The 21,906-nt window shown below is 46.7% G+C and overlaps 1 protein-coding gene across 1 annotated transcript in view; it reads left to right on the forward strand.

Annotated features, from left to right (window-relative positions):
* Positions 1 to 464: 464 nt before the first annotated feature.
* LOC147729252 (CD59 glycoprotein-like) overlaps positions 465 to 21,906 on the forward strand; it is a 142,084-nt gene continuing 120,642 nt past the window's right edge. The window contains exon 1 of the mRNA XM_086959551.1: positions 465 to 633. The gene's annotated coding sequence lies outside the window, so the exon portion shown is untranslated. The remainder of the gene's footprint in view (positions 634 to 21,906) is intronic.

A 21,906-nucleotide genomic window follows, 5' to 3' on the forward strand; every position in this document is an offset into this window, starting at 1 on the left:
TTGTAACCAACCACCCAACAAATACAAACTAAACGCTGATGTCGCTTTTTGTGTTCTATAATCGAATAAGCGAAATCGGTCTATTTGTCACAAATGTTACATCTCTAAATTTGTTTGTACTGTGTCAATGAAAACACAATAAAAAATAATAAAGAAAAAAAGAAGAGTAGAAAGAATAGACTAGTGCGCCTCGCTTTGACCCGTTGTCCGGTCAAAGTGTAAACACACTGAGTAAAGCCAGCTAAAGCCTTGTCAGACCAAACGGCCAGTAAGGGCTCAACGAGGAGGCGTGGGGGCGGGGCTCGGAGCTGGAGGCCGCCCCCAGCGCGGGAGATTTTGAGGTCTAGCGCGGTGATAGGCCCGAGGGTAGGATAAGGGCGGAGCTTACTTTGGAAGAGTTATCCCGACCTTTCGCGGTGATAGGCCCTTGGCCTGGTGGCGTCGGCAAAGTGAGGCGTGGCCTTGTGGAGGCGGGGCCCTTACCCTCTGATGGGAAGGTCCTGCAGGCCCTGGTACAGTTAGGCGCGGCGGCCGGAGCTCACACTGAGGGCACCCTGCTCGAAGCACGTAGCAGCCCGCGAGGAGAGGAGGCAGATCCCGTAAATACCCCGCGGCACCCAGTCCGACCTAGAGGTGAGGGCTTCCCGTGGCCGCTAGTGTCAACACCACGCTGCCTTGAGTAACTGGCCCGAGCCCGACGTCTTCCAATTTCCATCGTTAGGCTGCCTGGCGAGTGGGTGGGCGGGCGCACTCGGCAAGATCTGGGGGACACAGGGATACGGAGGGCCTTGGGAACTAACATGTCAGGGGGCTCTCATCATGTAACAAGTAAGCCACGGGTGTTAAGAAGGGAACAAGGCGCGTCTACAACTGTTCTTGTCCGTCTGGTGTGCGAAAGGTTGCTCGACATTACATTGATCCATTTCCAACTGGTTTTTGTTGGGCGTGATCCGTCTCATCACAGTGAAAATGCGTGTTAGACAATGTGTGTCTGTCTTCTTTTTTGTGTGGAGTGCAGAAAAAAAGTTAAAATTAATTATATTTACTAAATAAAATTGTATTGCTTGGTGAAATGTGTCAAGACATGCTATACCCATCATGCCTGAACTGTTTTATTTAAAAAAAAAATGGAGCCGAACTTCTGTGTGTCCAGGTGCTTTCATAATTTGATCATAATAGCACACCTACTGGTAGTAACTAACGCACAAAATGTAGATTGAAATCGGTCCAAACGCGAAGATATTACTTAGATAGATTTATGTATTTATTCGTTTTTAGATAGTGCGGATTTTACCCAAAGGCGTCAGAGCGCTTCACAATTCAGAAAATTACAAATGAACAAATTACAAAAGCAGACGATAAGTTACATGAGGTAAAAGTGACAAGAGGTAGCAAACAGTTCAATACAGGAGGAGAGAGTGACAAGTGTGCAGTTACAAGAGAAAACAAAGTACATTTAGAGGTAATATACTGCAATATATGCTAGACACAGAGGCACAAGAACCAACGTTGCGTAGGCAATGGTGGCACTTGTGCAAGTATCAAAAGCAAACAAAACGTGAAAGGTAGCAAACAGTGTGTTACAAGAGAAAAGTGGCTACGACGTTGTGCGGAGAAATGAAGTTTTGCTTGTAAGCTGATACTGGAAATGCGCTCACATCCACACAGATGTTACCAGAGACATGCAGGGCACACGTCTTCATAAGAGAAGTGGGGGAACTAGCCGAGTTTAACAGTATGCAAGTGACATCAATGCACGTGATAGCACTGTACTAGTCGACAGTGCATGATATTACACGTGGCATCACAGAAAGTTACCTCACAAGAAGTGACATCCGTTTTTAAGACGTCACACACATGCTTAGCAGTTCTATCATGGACATTTAAGTGCATTATGAGATCTTACAAATGAGATTTTCTGTCTGGGATGTGCTGAAAAAGTGGCGCATACCTGGGGCAAAATCTGGGCCTCAACAAATATATTTGTGTTTTACAACTGTGCCAAATAGGAGTTGCAACCAATTGAGCAGCTCAGATACATTGCCATGTTTCTCCTCATTGCCAAAGTCTACATTTTAAAATAATCTAATGGGTTTAAGGCACCTGTTGCAGAGAGCTTGGTGCATTCAGTAAAGCTCACAGAAGAATAGTAATGGTAAGAAAGCTCTGGAGGTTAAAGCATTTATTGGAAAAAGATATGTGTTTGACACTAGCAAGGTGTTGTCCGCAAACAAGACAGTCACAATATTTTACCTCCACAGCATGGATGCAACCGTTGGAAACTGAGAGAGTTTCCACTACATTGTTCATAAAGAGATAAAAGTGTAGGTGCCAGTATGGATACGAATAACTAAGGATAAGATCTCCATAGGCAGTTAAGTCTTCTAGCACTTGCCATAATTTGTTACTTGGGATGAGATCAAAAGCTGTCTTGACCAGCTTTCCCTATCATGTAGAAAGAGATCGCTGGGATGTCATCGGGGCCCGGGAATTTTGTTTGTTTAGAAAATTCAATCAATCTGATTACTTGTAGAGCGCGTTACTTACCTGTGAGTGGTCTCGAGGCACTGAGGGGGTGGTGTGGTGCTACTGCTCGAAGAGCCAGGTCTTGAGGAGTCTTCTGAAGGAGAGTTGGTCTTGGGTCTGCCGTATGTGGGTAGGTAGGGTGTTCCAGGTCTTGGGGACAAGGTAGGAGATGGATCTGCCGCCGGAGGTTGCTCGTTGGATGCGGGGACAGCGGCGAGGGTGAGGCTGGCAGAGAGGAGCTGGCGGGTGGTGGCGTAGAAGCAGAGTCTGCTGTTAAGGTAGGCTGTTCTGGCGTTGTGGAGTGCTTTGTGCGCGTGGGTGGGGAGCTTGAAGGTGATCCTCTTGTCGACGGGAAGCCAGTGTAGGTCTCTCAGGTGACGGGGGATATGGCTGCTGCAGGGGATGTTGACTATCAGTCGGGCGGAGGCGTTTTGGATGCGTTAAAGTCGTCATAGGTGTTTGGCTGGGATTCCTGCATAGAGTGCGTTGCCGTAGTCCAGTCTGCTGCTGACGACGGCCTGTGTCACCACCGTTCTTCTTGTTTCAGTCGAGATCTACTTGTAGATCCTGCGGAGCTTGCGGAGGGTGTTGTAGCAGGAGGAGAAGATGGCGTTGACCTGCTTAGCCATGGAGAGGGAGGAGTTGAGGATGAATCCTAGGTTGCGTGCATGGTCAGTGGGTGTTGGTGCTGTTCCCAGTGGGGTCGGCCACCAGGAGTCTTCCCAGGCTGAGGGGTTGGGTCCGAGGATGAGTACCTCAGTCTTGTCTGAGTTCAGCCTCAGAAGGTTGCTCCTCATCCAGTCGGCAACGGCCTTCATTCCCTCATGGAGGTTGGTTTTGACGGTGTGTGGGTCCTTGGTGAGGAAGATGAGCTGGGTGTCGTCGGAGTAGGAGATGATGTTACGGTCGTGATGGCGGGCCACTTTTACCAGGGGGGCCATGTAGATGTTGAATAGCTGAGGGATGAGCCTTGGGGTACGCCGCATATGATGTCGGTGGCTTTGGATCGGAAGAGTGGGAGGCGGACGCTCTGGGTTCTGCCGGAGAGGAAGGGCGTGGTCCAGTCAATGGCCTTCTCTTGGATTCCGACCTCTAAGAGGCGTGTCTTTAGAGTGCGATGGCAGACCCTGTCGAAGGCGGCCGGCAGGTCCAGGAGGATGAGAGCTGATGTTTCGCCGTTGTCTAGTTGGCGCCTGTTGCCATCTGTGGCGGCGATGAGGGCTCTCTCGGTGCTGTGGTTTCGTCTGAATCTGGACTGGGACGGGTACAAGATGTTGTCTTCCAGGTGGTGGGCCAATTGCCTGTTGACGATTTTCTCGATGAACTTTAACGGGAGCAGGGAGATGGGACGGTAGTTCTTGGGGTCCGCCATGGGCTTCTTGAGGAGGGCGTGGATTTCAGCATCTTTCCAGCTTTACGGGAATGTTGCTGTTTCGAAGGAGATGTTGATGACCTTCCATGGTTGGGGTGCGATGGCTGCGTCTGCTTTGTTGAATAGGTGGTGTGGGCACGGGTCTGACGATGATCCTGAGTGGATGGAGTTCATGACCTTGCGTGTCTCGTCGTCGCTGACGTTGGACCAGGAGGTCAGTCGGAAGGCGCTGGGGGTGTTCACAGGGGAGGTGGAGTCTGGTGTGGTCAGGGTGGTTGTGGTGGTGACGCTGTCGTGGATGTCAATAATCTTGCGGTGGAAGAATGTGACTAGTGAGTCGCACGGTTCTTGTGAGGGCGGGATGTCGTTGGCGCTGGGGTTGGAGAGTTCCTTTACTATGCTGAATAGCAGCTCACATTAGCCTGTAGCATTTAACGTCTGAATGCTCATTGGCTCGTAGCTTAAGGTTATTGAACCTCAAAAGTCTGTTGCAGAATATTTATAGAGTCCCAAAACTTTCTTGCTTGTAACGAAGTAAAGATGAGTGTTTGGGTGTGTGTGTGTGGCTCTCTGGGGGTGTGTGTGTGTGGCTCTCTGGGGCTCTGTGTGTGGCTCTGTCTGGCTCTGTGTGTGTGTGTGTGGCTCTGTTTTGGTGGCTCTGTCTGTGTGAGGGTGGCTCTGTCTGTGTGAGGGTGGCTCTTTGTAGGTGGCTGTCTGTGTGAGGGTGGCTCTGTCTGTGTGAGGGTGGCTCTTTGTAGGTGGCTGTCTGTGTGAGGGTGGCTCTGTGTGTGTGGGTGGCTTTGTGTGTGTGGCGTGATGAGGAAACGTTGAAGGCCAAACTGCTAGGGCTTATGGTGCGAGCCCCCTTCCTGCTGGTGAGTGTCCTATGCAGTGGGAGGCCAAGTGCTGGTTTTAGGCAACTCCTGGCACGGTGAGGAAACATTGGAGGCCAAATTCCGCGGGCGCTGCTGGGGCTTGTGGTTCAGCCCTCCTTCTGCCAGTGAGTGCCAAAATTCAATTGTTATGTGCAATACTAGGGTACATCTCAGATTAGATACTATGGTACCCTTATAAGGCCCTAGTATATGGTATTAATGTACTTAGGGCATAGGTACCCAAGCGGTCCCCAATGGGCTGTATCCTGTATTATGCCACCCATGGGAGACCATTCAAACTAGAACTACAGGCCTGCCACTGCAGCCTGTGTAAGCTGGTGCTAGCACCACTTACTAAAGATATAGGTTCCTTATATCTAGGGTCACTTCACCTAAAACCTATGTCTCCCTTATAGCAGGGCTTTCCAATCCTGAAGGCAGGGTGCTTTGTTTGAAGTGTGAGGGTGTTCCTGCACGAGTAAGACACCACTACAGTCTATGGAGTCCATGTTTCTGGATTGTAAGTGAAGCAGCCATATACCATATAGAGGGGCACTGTATAATTATGCAATGACCATCTCAAACAGCTGCAAGAATCCTATAATGTTTGGTATGGAAGAGTCTTTCCATAGGCTCTCAGGGTTACTGGTTAGAACTGGACTATGCCCTGGGACACTAAATGTGCCCCTCATGCAGACTTTCTGGTGCTGACCAGTGCACCCAACTGGTCCCAATGCACTAAATCCTGTCTGGGAGGTGGTAACAACTTCCTGTGACGGGATGCTTATTGTTCTGCCGTTCCCTGCTTGCACTTGGCTCAGCAGCAGGAGGGCAGAATCGTGCCTCTGGTCAGCAGCAACTCTTTTGCGCTGTCTGGGTCTAGAAGATTGGCAACGGGAATACAGAGCTTATAAGAAGGCACATTCAGTGCTTAGTGAGGGTATGATTTCAACATGTTTGATACCAAACATCATTTGATTAGCTGCAGCTGTTTTCGAGATGGTCATTGCACAAAATACGCAGTGCCCCACTGTATAGTATATGGCTTCTTCTCTGACAAGCCAGGAGATTGGACTCCTTAGGCTGCAGGAGTGTCCTGCTCAGGCAGGGGCACCCTCACTATTATAACCAAGCACCCGGCCTTCAGGCTTGCAAAGGCCTGCTAGAGGGGCGACTAATAGGTTTTTAGTGGAGTGACCCTTGACATAGGAAAGTTATATCTTTAGTGAGTGGTGTAAGCACCAACTTACACAGGCTGCAATGGCAGGCCTATAGTTATATTTTGAATGGTCTCTCGTGGGTCATAAAACATGCTTCAGCCCATGCGAGACCTCTGTGATACCTATTTCCTAAGAAGGCATCAATCGCATACAGTCTAGCTCAGACTATGAAGGACCGATTGGTTGACACCAGCCCGGAAGTGTTAGAAAAAACTACTTGGCTTCAAAGTAACAGAGGTTTTTTCAAGTGTAAAACTTGTAAAGCCTGCACACATGGTGTCAACAGGATGACATACAAGGATGGATTCAGCAACCAGAACACCAGATCCGCAAAGTTCTTGCGTGCTAGACTGAATATGCGGTTTACATCCTTGAATGTCCCTGTGCCCATCGTTATGTGGGTAGCACTAAGCTCCCTGTACACAAATGTGTACTACAACATCTGAGTGCCATAACCAGCCAAGATAACTCGTATCCGGTAGCCAGACATTTTAAAGAGCACCATCGGCGTAACAACAAAGGACTCCTTTACTAAGTAATTGATGCAGTGGGTGCCAGCAGAAAGGGCATAAATAGGGAGTCAAAACTGCGCAAATTAGAGACCAAATATATCCTACAGTTAGACATTAAACAACCTGGGGGTTTAAATCTCACAGAGGATCTATATACTTGTTTACTAGGTTATGTAGGATTAGTCAGGATACATGTGGGAAAATGTAGTGCAAGGGTCGTAATTTTAAATAGTGTTTTAATAAGATGAATTACTATTTATTGTTTTAATGATGACTCGTTTTAACATGCTTTAACATTTTTGCACCATCCTAAGACTACCTATTGCGTTGTTTGCACTTTAACTCCATCTTTAATCCTGTTATTCACCTGCAGTGGTTTTAAGCATGTGGATTCAAGTCGCTATACTGAGTACTGTATCATTAGGGATGACTCGCCTCCATGCTGTAGTTTGGTTGCAATTTCATTATGAGTCCATTTGAACTATGCCTCTTAGAGATATTATCATATTGTACATATATGGAGTTTAACTGGATGTGTAGAAGTATTTTGTGAGGCAGACTGGGCTCAGTCTGTCTGACTGTAACAATATTAATCGGATTTTAATTTAGGTATCTTTATTGCACATTTAGAACTTTTTTCTTTAGACGTACGTAGCACTTTAGGGGTTGCTCGAGTGAACAAGCAATGTACAGAACTGCTCAGTGTATAAAGGGATTTAACCCATAATTATTTTCTGGCATATGATATACACAAATGACATTATTTGTTATGACGTGCGTAATTTGCACAATATTGCTGTAAATATTTTAGTCCCGATTATTTACTTTATTTATTTTAAAGAAGTGTTGTAAATAATCTGTCCTCTATGTTTACTGAATGTAACCCAATGAAATGATAGCACTTGCACTTTAAGTATGGACTTAGCACTATGACACGCTGTCTTGTGATCAAGGCTCCACGGAGCCGAAACGTTATGGCGACAGCACTGAAAATAAACTAACTTACATCCAATACCTTGGTTCGTCCCTGTTCGTGGCTGGGGAGAAAAGACTACAGCGCGAGGGAAAGCCGAGGATATGTATATATATATATATATATATATATATATATATATATATATATATATATATATTATATATTCTCTCATTTATATCTCAGGCATGACAGCTGAGCACCTGTTTAACCTGCGCTATTTCTCAATACATTCTGTTCCCAAAAGACACTTCAGTTCACCATCATATAGAGGAGAGTCACTTTCAACTGGCTTTTCTGGGGTCTTAAACGACCCCCTCTACCCGAATCCATTGACATGAATAGGACCTAAGACCCAAAATGTTGAGAGGTGATTAAAAATATGGGAAAAGCTGTACACGTTGACTGACTGAGGCATCGGTACACTGTAGCGCGTGGTTCATTGATCAAAAGCTGGAAGGGCTGGAGCAAGGTAAGCACTGAACACACATTAGTGGAGGGAAGGAGGCGGAACGGCCCTGTCAAACTTTTGGAAAAGCAGCGCTTAGAAAGCCTTGACCCAGAACAGAGACATAACGCAAGCCCCGTGAAGGCTAAGGGGCCAACAAACATTCAAAGGGGCCCCATTCAACGCAAGCTCAATAAATTTCCAAAATGGGAGACTCTGCGACCCCTCGGTGCACTCTTAAGGAGACCCTCTTTTTGCTTTACACCACCGCCCCAGGACTGAGCTGCCAAAACCACTGGGTGACTAGAATGCCCACCACTCAAGTAAAAACGCTTCGAGTTCCACGGCGCTAGATAGACACGGTAATGCAGAAAAGTACGAAAGCAAAACCACAGAGCACAAAGTAACGTGAATAGCACGAACTAACAAAAACTTCAGAAAAAAATAAATGGCGTGCAGTTCAGTATTCACGCTGCGGTCTGGCGCTGTGTTTTTTAAATTTTTATTTTTTATTTTATTTTTTAAACTTGCTTGTTGCCAATCCGGGTTGGCTTTTCTTGGTGCGTGACCACCGGCGTGTTCAGGTGAGAGAGAGTTTTCTTCCCAAACTCAGTCCACGGACTGAAGGCGAGCGACTCCTTCCTCGATTCTAGAAGGGTTCGACTCCTGATCCAGAGGGAGTGGGGGTCTCACTTGTGATGTGGGTGCAAGTCAGGGTGCCTGTGTCAAGGAGGGTGGGTGCGAGTGAAACCACTCCTCCTGAGAGGGGGGGGAGGGGGCTGTGCAGGCTGGGGTACCAGGTAGAGGTTGACGGCAGTGTGTGGGTGCAGGTGAGGGCTCGCCGGGCTGCAGACTGCGTTCCCAGGGTCGCGAGGTGGTACTAGCGTCTGGTAGCCTGTCTTGGATGAGGATGATGAGTCGCCCACAGGGCTCAGTCCGTGCCTTGCCCGGTGATTTGCCTGGATGTAGCCGGCGAGCTGCAGCTCACAGGGTCACGGTCATTAAAATGTCTGGGCTCCTCAGTCTGTAACAAGCCTACCTCGAGCGTGCTTAAGCTTTACAGATGCAATTTATTTACACAAGAAAAGACATTGCCGTCCCACCTCAGGACGCAGGAGGCGCATCGCCCACTCTTGTAACAAAATAAGTAAGGAAAGTGATGAGCGATGCAGGAAGGAAAACTAGGAAAGATAGAAAGGAAATGTGAACAAGAGGAGGGCTCCACACCACCATGTTTCTCTGAGGCGCAGCAGAAATGCCTCGGAGAAACGCCCCGTCAGTTTCCGACTGGAGGGCGTGTTTTTCTTTATCTCCTCTTCCCATTGGCTTAAATGTAAAAGTCCAGCCAAAGGGAAGAGGAGAGAAAAACTAAAAAACACACTCCCGAATCCCAAAAAGACAGGGCTTAAATGGACAGACTTCCCTATCCTCCAATGACTGGCCTCCGTTTAGGAAGCCAGCCAATGGAGAAGAGGGGCGGGTTCAAGCCCCACACTGAAAAACATAAGATCTTGCCGGTGAGACTGCGCAAGCGCAGCCTACGCATGCCGAGACCTAAAAAGGGCTTGTCCCACGCACAGCTGTGCTCACTTTAGTTATCTAGCTCAGAATTAACATTTAAGAGTACAACACACGCAGCAGTTGTCACGCACCCCACCGTACAAATCTTGCCCTGAAGCTGTAAGGGAGTGAGGCTGATCAACATTCATCTTGAGATTACCTCAAAAGCTAGGATAGGATACTTTAATATATGAACCACGTAGTAGTGACAGCCTGTTCCTTTGGAGTCTGTTAGAGGGTGGTTTTTAGTGCTGGGCATGGCTGTGTAGGGTTGTTGGCTGTACGCTCTTGCCGAATTTACCTGTAGACCGCTGTTCTGCGGGACCAGCAGCCACTCAAGAGATCTGCAAGACTCTGTCTCTTGTGAATACTCTCATGTGCATCTTGTAAATGTAATCAAACATGTAAAGCGCTCTGATCTCCTCGGATCTAGTTAGCACTATATAAAACAACCGCAAATAAATAACACTAAAGTAAACTGTGAGACGGTGGTTGCACTACCAGTCCGATGTTTCATCCACAATTGCATTCGATCACAAAACAGTCCTTGGCACTTCGTGTTTGGCACTGACCTGCAGGGCTGCAGGCACACATTCAATGTCTGCAGTGCATCTACGGGATTTGTGTGTGCAGTAAGACACTTAAAATCTCTAACCATGAGTAAGATTCATAATGATATACATTTGGAATCTACCTGGGCAACTATGATGGAATCATTCTTCGAGAGTAATTCCACCTTCACCTTTCACACTTTATGCTGTTGCGTGTGTTAGATTGTCCAGATTAAATTTCTGTGCTTTGTCCATAATAACTAAAATAATCAATTCATCTCCTTAAATGCAAACTAATGTATTGCTTAAAGCCTTCTATCTTTTTCTTTCAGAGACTTGGACACGAAAGTGGTTTGTAGATAGAAATAGTTTTTCCATGTGCGTGTGCTTCCGTTTGTATGTTATACTTTCAACAAAGTCTGCTTTACCACGTTAAACGGGTGGGGCTTATTTGCGATCAGTTTAAGTTGGATAGAACAGTGACTTCACTCTGACTTCATTTAGTGTGATGTCATTGCTCATTGTGCGTGTGCCATCATATATCATTTTTTTAAGACTTGTGACTGCTTATGTGTGACTGTATTGGACCGGTGGTCCTCGTCGGGAGGCGCCTTCATGGCTCCAGCAGATCCTTGTAGGCACTGAGTGTTCGGAGAGAAGCACAGGATGGTTTCAAGGCCAGGAGCAAATGTCTGTGATAGTGCATTTAGCTGGCAGACCTGCTCAGTCGAGAGGCGGGGGACTCTATATTCCCGTGGCTTGAGTAGTGTGTGGGATGATTTCTAGAGGGTGGGTTGCCTTCAACACGTATCCAGCTAAGATGCACTGGGCCAGGGACAGACTAATTTGCACGGGCAATAGACAGTAGGTCAAGGGAACCGTGGGTTGAAAAAGTGTGGGAACCACTGCTCTATGGTGTGCTGCTTCGCTGAGCCTGCCTACAAGACTGGAGTTAAACTTCATAATGAATAGTGGTGGACAGCCTTCAAGGTTAACACACACTTGCCACCACTAGGGTCTTTCTGCTGGTGCTAAGACATCACGGCTTTCAAGATCTTGCAGGGCCTCTAGAATGGGAATGTGCTCCCTCAGGGGGAGTGGTCTGGTGGACTGGTCATGAAGGCTGAACCTGTTTCCCCAGTTCCAAATTCAGCAAATCTGACCATAGTGCCACATCCTCTCCCCCACTGAACACCATACTGCCCCACTGAGAGAAACTCTCACTGCCTTCAGCTGCAACCCAATTGTGACATGCTATAAACACCTGGATGTGACTCAATTCAAATTATGCACTACACAAGAGCAATGTGCTGGCTAAAATAATAACATGCTAGAAAACGCAAAAACACATAGGCAATGCAGGATTAAGTAAAGCATGTTAAATGTAAGCAGACCATGGTTACCCTAACACTTTTACACTCGGCATTCAGAAATCAGTGAGTGCTTTTGCATGAAAAGTGTAGGACCTGACTACAGGGCCCGGAAGGTCCCCTTTTCACTGTAAATTGTTTATATCCTTACAAAACGTAATTCTTGAACACACAGCCGCTGTACACATTTTGTTTTCCAATTCACCCATCAAGCAGGCATTTTAGTACCTCCAGGAAAAACAGTGTTTTTACAAAGAGAGACAAATAAACAAAATTAGCTCTTCACCGGCAAATACCGTAAAGTGGCACTAATGTGTTTAGGTGTGAATAAAATCAATCTGGCCACCTTGCAACCACTGTGTCTTGCTTTAATTAGATGGTTATTTTTGATATTTTGAAATTTTTATTTCTCTAACCGAGAGGTCTTCAAACTGTAGGGGGCGCCCCCCTGGGGGTGGGGGCGCTGATGGGTTCCCAGGGGGCGCAAATGCCTCTGAAAGTACAGGTAAATGAAGATGGCCTGGAAGTGCGGCAATGTTAATTTGCTGCATTTCCAGGCTGTCTTCATTTACTCGGAGACAAGAAGTGTGAACTGTGATCAGTGGCGTGGGGCTGGGGGTCAGGGAGTGTGCTGGCAGGCTCAAAGAATTTGCAAAAAAAAATAAAGCTCGATCTAGCCTCCAAGCTGTAGCAGTGTAGGCTATATTTGTATTGCTACTTGTTAACACGCTTTCTAAAAGGTAGAATGTTCGCTCGCTGTGTTCTATGTTTTTCCATTGGCTCTATGTAGTAGCAGTTAAAAGGGGTCTGAGATTACAAGGTGCCAAAAAGGCGAAGTCTGTTCAGTGGGTGCTCCCCAAACCAGCTATTTAGTGCTGAATAGTCTTTAAAGGTCCCCCTTAATGCGGTGCAGCTGTTTAGAGAAGATTTATGTATATATGTATGTATGTATGTATGTATAAACTATTTTGTAGCGCGCTCCGTTACTTGGGAGTATCCTGGCGCGATGTTGTGAGAGAAGCACTAACCAGCAAGTCCAAGCTGCCTTGCCAGTGCACGTCATCAGCGATTGTCTTGAAGGCTCTGTGAGCTGGCTGCGCGGTGAGGTTGAGTCCCAGGGCCACTGTGAGGCCTCGTCTGCATGTCCTGTCTCACTTCAGAGGGCCAGCACTGGAGGGCAAGAGCAGGCCCACAGTCAGTGGTTGTATGTGAATAACACATTTTGAAAACTACCAAAAAACAGTGTTTTACTTTCAACAAATGTGTCTATGGTTATTTGGCGACAGTCTGGAAGATTATTACTTCATAAGAAGAATATTCTAGCCATTGCGATTCGTTTGGGAGCCCATTGTCCTCATTTGTGAGCATTGTTTGGGCTCTTCAAAATAAAAAAATATTACTTTCTGATTATTGGCAAAAAAAATGAAACGTGTGCCAGAGGTTTTCCATTCATGACAGAAAACATTTGACCCGTGGAATAATTGGAGTGTGATTAAACTAACCTGGAAAATGATTGACTTGAATAAATTGAGCTGTATCCACCATACTAATTTGCTGGTAGAAAACTAATATCACATATTTACCGGCTTTCTTCTTTCTTCAAATGCCAATGCTTCCATGTTCTTGCTGCTTGTATCATCCATGTCTGTACTATGTCAAATCTTTTCGTCCTTTTTTCCATTTATGACTAAAACAGAGCAATATTATATTCAGTGTTCTGTAAAATTAAATACTGACTTTTCTGGGTGCTCTTCTACAACTGTCGTAACACTAAGCCTTTCACAGTGCGCCACATCTGAATGCAATCTCAGCAAGTGTGAATTGTAATTGGTTTTACCACACTCTCCAGTGTATTTCATTGCAACTGACATTCGGTGCACACCAGGGTAACTTCTGCTTCTTTCCTGCTGAGAGTAAGGTAGCAAGGGGAGTGGGGTGAGAGAATTGGTGGGTTTAGTAATGTGTGAAATTCAAATCTTTGCAACCATGAATTTTTTAGCAGAGCTGCTGCAATAACTCATCAGGAGAGGACCACATTATGCCACAGGTTTGACTAAATTATGCAGCAGGAACAGGTAAATTATGCGGAATAATGCAGCACATTAAGTGGTTAGCATTACTTCATTATTTTGTCATTTTAACTCATGGCAACACTGTCAAGGGAAATATTTCAACTCATTAGTTCCAGTTTAACACCCAAATACAGCAATAAGCAACTACAAGATTACCGGTCAATCTTTGCAAAGGTCCTTCCACTGCTCCTGAACACTTTACCACGTAATTTTTGTTCCATTTGATCTGGAAAAAAGATTTTTTGTTGGAATCTGCAGAGTATGGATTATGTAGCAAACTCATAATTATGTGGAAAACGCTGCTACTGCAAATACCCATTAGTCCAGTGGCCCTGACTTTAAGGGACTTAATCAATTAACGGTGGTTTCTTCTTTAACTTTCTGCACTACCACCACACCTTTCATTTTCAGGCAGAGGTTCCTCACTATCAGCATTAACCATTCAGGGGCAGTTTTCGTGTTAAATCTGAGTCCCTGGGGTTGCAGGCAGAAGGCCAGCATGGTTGCATTCAGATGCAGAGCCCTAATCCTTTCGACCCCTGGAGCCTCACTTAATCAGTAATGGTCTAGGAGACTGAGGAAAGGATTGAGATTCGTAGGTATTGTCAAAGAGAAGGCCCAGAATAGGGAGCACTATATGGGAACTCATTTTTATGTTTACAAATGACTAGAGTCCGCTTCTGCAGAGAGATACTCCAAAGAACAATATAAGTGGTCTCTTTTTTTTTTTTTAAGAGGGCCATTGACTAGTGGAGCTGGAACTGCTGCCAGGTATGTAAGTGTCCACTACTGGTTATCATTAAGGAAGCAGATGAAACAGGACTGGGGCCCAGGGGTTTAAGGGGCCTGCTGCATCACAATTATGGCTTTTTACCTATAAAAAAAGGGCCTGGCGGCTTATTTTCCTTTCTAGCATTAGGACCGAGGTGATGGTCCGTCACGGTGGGGAAGTGGTAAAAGATGCAGAGCAGATAGCCTGCTACTTAGGGCTGCAGTTATTAGTGCCGCAGGTGTAGTTGCATTGGGGTCCATGAGTGTGAGGGGCTCACAACACCCCAATTATGGGAATAAGTATGTTTGGGATAATACATGTTTTTGTTTGAATTTGCTGTTTTATAAATCTCGCAGCTAGTGCGGTTTATGCTATAGAAAAAGTTCTCCTGAAAGCATCTCATAAGTCCTGCCCCCCTGCGCGCAGCCATGCCCCTCCTGCTCCCCCAAACCTTGCAATAAATTTTGGAGGGAGGCTCGACCTCAAAACATTTTGCTTTGGAGGGGCTCCTGAGCAAAAAAGTTTGAAGACCTCTGCTCTAACCCAATGCATTTAAAAATGTCAGAAAAAGACGTTTCCAGCAAAAGTGTTTTTTTTCTTTTTTGGATCCATTTCACATGGGGGCAAATAAAGGAATGGAAGAAAGAGGGTAAAACCAGTTTCTTGGGGTCTCGGTTTTTAGGCCTGACCCAGCGCATATGGCTATCCTCGTCATTCTCATTAAGCGCATCGCGTGCCGCTTTGAGCGCGATCACTTTCACTTTTACGGCCGCTTTGTTTTATGGCTGTGCGGCCAATGCTTGCTTTTATCCCAGGCTCGCACTGCTGTCTCCACGCTTCCAAGCCACTTTTTCTCTCTATTCTTCTCCCTTTTCCCTCTCCCGCAGTGCGCTCTCTCGCGCTCTCGCTCTCTCTCTGCTAGTTTCTTCTCTTTGCTTGTCCAAGGCGGACATCTCTTTCTTCAACAATCCCCCCCTGGCAGACTCTCTCCCAACGCTAACTGGCGTCTTCCGATGGTTCACGGCCAAAGTAGTTAATGCACCTGCTGCTACTGAAGTTGCGTGTAAAGCCTCTTTGACGAAATGGACTTCTTTCAGCCTTTATCATTTCGAGGTCGATACAACATCCGTAAATGTTATAATACATCTCGATAAATGTTCATCCACGTTTCATCTCTTGTCCCATAATACGCTGCTCATAGCGTTTTATTCCATCTTCCTGTACTTTCCTGCTGTACCTTCCGGTCCCTCCCATTTCCCTCCGCCTCCCTTTCTCTTTCTGCTGTTTTTGTTCTCGCTTTTGTTTGTCTTCTCTCTGTTTTCTTTGCACTTCTCCTACATCACCCTGACCCTGCTTCTCTCACGTGCAGAGGCTCCTTGCCTATCCCCCTACCGTTATCTTTCCTTCTCCTACTGATACACTCCCTGGCAGATGGTTCACATTATGTACCGAGACATCCTGCCCCTTCTCTGCTGGGTCCTGAACACCGCCGCTTCCCTTGTTGCCAGCTGCCAATATGGCGCGAGTGATGTTTGTTATGCCTCGTCGCCAGTTTTCTTATGATAAGAGGTTCGGTTCTAGCGCGTGGGCCAGGCCCTCCCAAGATAGTACTGGATCGCCCACCCATCGGCAATAGCACATGCAAAATTGAAAAGAGCAAGCTAAGTACTGGAAGGCTACGTAGTCACTCTCACTTCCTTGCTTCTTATTGGCCAGAGCATGCCAGTATAACTTTCGTCTTCATTTGTTTGTACCTTCTATAGACTATTGCCAGAGTATTGACTAATTGTATGATGAGTGTCCTTCTGCTGCTCATGCTTGGATTCAGGTATTTATTTTCTTGCTTCGATTGTCATTTTTGTTTGCACTCCATCCCTTCCATCTCCTGTCCATGTCTGTCACACCTCCCTGCTCCTTTCCTTGTTGCATGCCTCCCCTTCCTCCTGTTGCACCCCCATACCCCTGCACTCCTACCCATGTTGCTTGCCCCATACCACTGCCCACTACCCTATTTAGTTCGAGCAGGTGCAATAAGCTGTAATAAAAGGCTCTATCTTTGTTGGAGTGCATAGCCCAGAAGTCAGGTTCAAGTCTTAAGGCATTTACAGAGGAGTAGTTTTTTAGGTTAGAGGTGCTATCTTCAATTAATACTCATTAAAGCGGAGATTTAATTGATCCTGACCATCAAATCTATCTAAGCTTTGCTAGAACATCACTATACTTAAAAATACCTTATTTAGTTATGCCATTTGTATATTGACCAAGCTCAACTCTAAAAAAGTTTAGCTGAGCCCTTAGTTTAAACAAGCATTGACATAGCCAATGGGTCTCGCTTTTGGGACCTTATAAGGATTTAGTTATGTAGCACAATATCCTTGGTTCCACAGCATCAACTGTTGCATGGCTAAACACTTATAAGGTACAAGGTTTAGCCATGCAACAGCCGATGTTGTTGCACCAAGGATATTGTGCTGCAAAACTAAATACTTGAAAGGTTCCAAAAGCGGGACCTATTGGCTATGTCAATGCTTGTAAGTAAGGAGGAGCTAGAAGGAAAGAGGGAATAAAGATGAAGAGAGGAGGGCTGGTAGCTGTCAGACACAACGCAGAACAATTGGACACTGTCCTAGTCTTCTCTGGGCAAGAAGGAAAATAGAGTCCTTTTCCTTCTCTGCCCGTTCCACCCGTCCCTGAATGCATGTTTAAAATAAGAAAGTAGGGGAACGGAATCTATGGAATTAAAGAAGTAGGGGCACGCCGTGCCCTACCGATCGCGCTCACTTCGACCACTGCTCCTATTCTACCACAGTCCTGGAAGTAGGCAAAGTAGACGGGCCGAGGAGTAGACAGGGTTCTGCTGAGTGGAGGAATCCGGTGCTGGCGGAAGGAAATCGGATGATAGTCAACTGAGCAGCTGTGCTGTTCAGGTGGCTGTTTTCCTAGAGGATCTTGAAAAAGTGAGAATATGCTCCCTTAGCGGAGTCACAACGCTGCCCGCTGCCTTTGTGCCCACCGCTCCTAAAGCGACCAGAGCGATTTCACGAGATTAAGGAATTGAAAAGAAGAAAGTATGTGACTACGCTATCCATTCACTTCAAACAGTTGTGCACATAAAGGGACTGAAATCAGGTTTTTCATTTTAAATGAGGATCACTTGTGAGTCCCGATTAAATGCCTATAAAGACCGTTATCAAGCATTGCTCCTGGAAGAGCATGCACCGTGGAATATTTGTAGGCCCTTTAAAATCAAGTTGTCTTTAAATCGCCTATTTGGTTGGTGTATTTATATTTAAAGCACTTTAAAATATTTTGGATCAGGTATTTGGCTGTTTGAATAGTACTTTATTTTTTAAGACTATAAAGTAAAAAAAAAATGGGCATGAAATAAAGCTGTTTTCAGGTCTGATGAAACAAATATTCTGCTTGTGTGAAGAGCACAATTTTCGGTGTTGGTTCGTTTCCTTTATTGTTAAAACAATTTTATATCCCTGCCCCCTGCTCCTCCCACCTCCCCCAGTGCATGCTGATAAGAAATTCCAGGATACTGTCTTTATTTGTAAAACTTTGAGTGTGCTGATGCAGAGTCTTGGTAGTGTGTAATTGTGTTCGGACAAAGAGGGATAGAGTTTGTAAGGATGGGCCATCTGTGCCAGAATGAGGGGGAAGGAGCTGTCCACCAACAGGAGGAGTACAAAAAGACCAACTGCCAGCGACACCTATTCATGTGACACGACACAGCATACTGGCTGCGGGCACCAAAGGGTTAGGAGAGAATAATTCCAACTTTGCCAAAGCAGTGTTTGGTGCCCAACGCGTGAATGGATTCTTTCCAGTGGCGGCTGGTGACATTTGAAAACAGTGGGGCGTAAAAGTTGGGCATGACAGCAAGCGAAGTGAGCACGCGAAGCTAATGAAAGTGGGTACAGGTTGGGTCCTCCTCTCAAAAGAAAATTGGAAAAGGATTGGCAAATGGCGATTTTTAAAGTAAAAGTATTCTGAAACAGACCGCCGGGCTGCCTGAATAGTACACCAAGTCTGTTTATGTGGGGAGGTGGGAGGCGGGGACGGAGGGCAGAAGTCCCTTCTGGTATCTAATGCTACAAGCGGCCTCCAGCCCTCCCTTTAAAAGACCAGCAGTGAGAGCACAAACCGCACTGGTGCAAACTGTGGACACTGCAAACAGCGGCTGCAATCTCACAGCTGAAGGAAAACACGCAAAGTTCTCAAGGCTTAAACTCCTGGAAACCAACACAGCGCGAGATACATGTCATTAAACAAAAAGAACGAGAGTGAGATTAAGGTCATTGAATAAACAAACAGCATGTGATTAATGTCACACCGCAGCGAGTTTTATTGTCCTTAAACAGACACTGAAACGCCTCTCCTTCCATAGCACGGGTGAGCAGGCAATAAAACGAGCATATGCTGCCACCCTTCACTTTTCACTGTGATACAACCTCGCAGCACCAGTGGATTCGGGTCCACTCACTATAATGCAAAATGCCCACCACACTGAGCGTGCTTTGTGCTCCCGCTCTCTCAGCACCACGGTTTGAGAGACAACTTACTGTTCAGCAATACCCCAGTCCCCAAACCCTCGCGCAACAGGTGAGTGTGCACACTTTTCAACTCACACCGCCATGGAGTGTTTAATACAGTGCTTCGGTCGGTAACTTCATAGCGCCGCTATTGCTGTGATATAGGCTATATCATATAGCGGTGTGCCAAATTAGTTAAAGTCCGCATTAGCAACATACATCAATCTTCCCTCTGGCTCGGGCTGAGCCCAAGTTCTCACCACATGCCAAGTTCACACCACAAATACGGAATTGTGTATCATTTTCGCGCTATGTTGGATTTTAGCTTTAAAGAATCAAAGCAGATGCAAACTGCAAAATGAAACACTAAACGTAACTTTCCTTACCTTCCCGCCTTCAAGTTCGTGGCGACTCCAGACGTCCCGAACCCGCCTTCCTGTTCTTCAATTCGTCACTCGTCACGCAGGAAGCCAGGCAGCCTCCCTCCCCTCCACCACAGCACAGCGCTGTTATTGGTTCGGCCGGCTGCGCCAACACCACGTGATTTCTCTGTATGCTGCAGCATACAGATAACAGGGAGAGTGGGAGGGGTTACTCGAGGGCAGGGGGGAGCGGCTTTCTTAATACAGTTAATACTGTGTGTTTGGACAGCCTCTGTGAGGCTGTCCAAACAGACAGTATTTACAACAGTGGGAAAGCCACTCCCCCCTGCCCTCGAGTAACCCCTCCCACTCTCGCAACCAGGAACTTCATCTTTCTCGCGTGCAAGAGGGCAGAAACAAATGGTAGTTCTCTACAATTTGTTTCTGCCTTCTCGCACGGCGAGAAAGCAGGGGGGCGGCGCCCTAACGCCCCCATGGAGGATCCGCCTTCTGATTCTTTCCCATCTACTGCTTTAAATGGGCTACAACATTTGTGCAAACAACCAAGAGCTTCATGTGATTACAGGACATCGAACTGGACCCCTGCCTGTGTTTATGGCCTTCATAACCGCTCTGGCAAGAATTGCAGCCTGACCTAAAACTGCAAGTACTTCGCAATACAGTGCTATGTTAATCTACAGATGTGGCAGCGCCCAGGATAATGTGCTGCTTGGCTAGATACCTGTAAGGTCCCAAATGCGAGACCAATTAAAATGCAAATGCTTGTTTTTTTCCTCAGCTGACCACTTAGTGTACTCCCCTCCCTCCTCCTGTCATTCCAATTAACCCTCTGTTGTCTGTGGTTTTTTTTCCTGCACCCCCTCCAGCCAACCCTCTGTTTGTGTGCTTGCCCTATACCTTCCTGCCCACTTTCCAATGCCCTGCATCCCCTTTTTTCTGCCCGCTTGGGTGCTCAACTTAAAAAAAAAAAAAAGCATAAGCGCTGGCAGCGGCATGTCGTTTTTTGTTGTTGTTGATTTTATTCGTTTTAACCATGGTTCCCAGCTTCCACAGCAGCCTGAACAGTGGTAAGCTGCTATTACATGATTTAAATTGGACCATGCTGAGTGCACAGCCATCTCTGGGAACACAAGTGCACACATCAGCTGGTGTCATGGTGCGTTTACTTTGTAAATAAAATAAAGTGACCATTTAAATTGGGAAGGTATGAGTTCCACATCAGTCACAATCTTTAAATGAGGCTAATACCTAGGGTCACTGAAATTGTGATTGTGGCTTTTTTTGCATAAGTATATTTCCGCACAACACATCTGCTGCAAAATGTGCAGAGATCAACAAAAAAAATATTTCTAGCGCAATTGTGTGGATTGTTACAAAAAAATACAGTGGCACCTTTATGCTGCTAATTGCAGTATTTTATGTTAAGCTGGTACTAATGAGGTGTAACCAACAACCACACAATAACAAGTATAACCAGCATTGGAAATGTAATAGGTCTCGCACCATTAGAGTTAGTGCTTTTAGAATTGTTTATGGGTTTTTTTTGTAAATGTTTAGCATTTTTGTTTCCTGTAGCCAATGCTAAAGTATTACAAATAAAAAAAGCCATAAACATTTCTAAAAGCTCTAACTGAAATGGTCTGAGAACTATTGCACTGTGTGAGGGTGAGGGTGAGTGAGGGTGAGTGAGGGTGAGTGAGGGTGAGTGAGGGTGAGTGAGGTTGAGGGTGAGAGGTGTTGAGGGTGAGAGGTGTTGAGGGTGAGTGAGGTGTTGAGGGTGAGTGAGGTGTTGAGGGTGAGTGAGGGTGAGGGTGAGTGAGGTGTTGAGGGTGAGTGAGGGTGAGGGTGAGGGTGAGGGGTTTTGGGTGAGTGAGGGTGAGGGGGAGTAGTTGAGGGTGAGTGAGGGGTTGAGGGTGAGGGGTTGAGGGTGAGGGGTTGAGGGTGGGTGGGTGAGGGTGGGTGAGGGTGAGTGAGGGTGAGGGGTTGAGGGTGAGGGTGAGTGAGGGGTTGAGGGTGAGTGAGGGTGAGGGGTTGAGTGTGAGTGGATGAGTGTGAGTGAGGGGTTGAGGGTGAGTGTGGGTGAGGGGTTGAGGGTGAGTGAGGGTGAGTTTGAGGGGTTGAGGGTGAGGGGTTGAGGGTGAGGGGTTGAGGGTGAGGGGTTGAGGGTTAGTGAGTGAGGGTGAGTGAGGGTGAGGGTGAGTGAGGTGTTGAGGGTGAGTGAGGTGGTGAGGGTGAGGGTGAGTGAGGGTGAGGGGTTTTGGGTGAGTGAGGGTGAGGGGGAGTAGTTGAGGGTGAGTGAGGGGTTGAGGGTGAGGGGTTGAGGGTGGGTGGGTGAGGGTGGGTGGGTGAGGGTGGGGTGAGGGTGAGTGAGGGTGAGGGGTTGAGGGTGAGGGTGAGTGAGGGGTTGAGGGTGAGTGAGGGTGAGGGGTTGAGTGTGAGTGAGGATGAGTGTGAGTGAGGGGTTGAGGGTGAGTGTGGGTGAGGGGTTGAGGGTGAGTGAGGGTGAGTTTGAGGGGTTGAGGGTGAGGGGTTGAGGGTGAGGGGTTGAGGGTGAGGGGTTGAGGGTGAGGGGTTGAGGGTTAGTGAGGGTGAGTGAGGGTGAGTGAGGGGGAGGGGTTGAGGGTGAGTGAGGGTGAGGGGTTGAGGTTGAGGGGTTGAGGGTGAGGGGTTGAGGGTGAGGGGTTGAGGGTGAGGGGTTGAGGGTTAGTGAGTGAGGTTGAGTGAGGTTGAGGGT

Source organism: Lissotriton vulgaris, chromosome 2_2 (assembly GCF_964263255.1).
Source record: "Lissotriton vulgaris chromosome 2_2, aLisVul1.2, whole genome shotgun sequence".
NCBI classification, from domain to species: domain Eukaryota; kingdom Metazoa; phylum Chordata; class Amphibia; order Caudata; family Salamandridae; genus Lissotriton; species Lissotriton vulgaris.